We start from the raw sequence: 1,156 nt of genomic DNA, 5'->3' as shown, positions 1-1,156 counted from the left end.
AATGCCACCCGTCTTGTACTAAATTCCCCACTAAGAACGTGGATCACTCTGGCCTGTCTCCTAGCTGCACAGCTGTTCTGTTCCTGAGCCATCACCACACTATTCCATGCTCTAGAGATTCTTGCTCTCTCAAGACACCTGAAAGAGCCCCCATGGTTATTTTTTTTAATTTCTTTTTTTTGCAGGGGGTAGGTAATTAGGTTTATTTATATATTTATTTGATTTTTCAGTGGAGGTACTGGGGATTGAACCCAGGACCTCCTGCACGATAAGCATGCGCTCTACCATTTGAGCTATACCCTCCCCGGTTCCACACCGTTCTTTCTTTTTCAGAAACATTTCATGCTTGCCCATAGTGTCTTCCACATGAATTTGGGAATGAGTCTGACAATTTCCACGAAAAATCCTACCCCCTGAGGTTTTGGTTGTGACTGTCATTGAACATCTATTGATTTGAGGAGAATGAAGTCGGCAGGATATTGGATATTTCCAGCGCCGAATGTGCCGTGTCTCGCCGCGGACTGAGACTTTTTGTTACGCTTTTCAGTTAGGTGTTACAATTTCCAACATCTGAATCCTCTCATGTCTTGTTAGAGTCATTTGCCGGAATTTCCCAAATTCTGTGGCTGTTGTCACTGGTACCTCATTTCTATTGTGTTTTGATTATTTAGGACCCAGTTAGGAGCACTGTTCATTTCTATGGTGATCTGACATTTTTCCATCTTGCTGAACTCTCTAATTAACTCTAGTAATTTGCCAGGTGATTGAACCTATTGGATTTCCTTGGTAGAGGATCATATCTGTCTACAAATAATGACGGGTTTTTTTCTCTTCCTTTTCAATTTTAGCTTTTTTATTGTCAACATTCCAGTTTTTAGCTAGAAGCAGTGACAGGGAACTTGAACTTGTCCCAATCCTGACTTTTAATAGGAATCAGCCTAATATCTCAACTTTGTACGTGATATTTGCTTTAGATTTCTGGCAGACATTCTTTATCAAGTTAAGAAAGTTTTCTTTTATTCCTAAGAGTTTAGTTTGTTGGGGTTTTGTTGTTGGTTGGTTTTTAATCAGGAATAGAGGAGTTTCTGCTTCTAACAATGTGGGCCAACCATCCCACTGAGGAAAACTGGACCAAAACTTTAAAAATCAGTTAGAT

General features: G+C 40.1%; 1 non-coding gene across 1 annotated transcript; it reads right to left on the bottom strand.

The window, feature by feature from the left end:
• Window positions 1-230: 230 nt before the first annotated feature.
• On the bottom strand, window positions 231-304 carry TRNAD-AUC (transfer RNA aspartic acid (anticodon AUC)). The gene has a single exon. It is a non-coding gene; the product is annotated as a tRNA-Asp (tRNA).
• Between the last annotated feature and the right edge of the window lie 852 nt (window positions 305-1,156).

Source organism: Camelus bactrianus, chromosome 22 (assembly GCF_048773025.1).
Source record: "Camelus bactrianus isolate YW-2024 breed Bactrian camel chromosome 22, ASM4877302v1, whole genome shotgun sequence".
In the NCBI taxonomy this organism is placed as follows: Eukaryota; Metazoa; Chordata; class Mammalia; order Artiodactyla; family Camelidae; genus Camelus; species Camelus bactrianus.
This window is presented reverse-complemented; position numbering and strand designations above follow the sequence as displayed.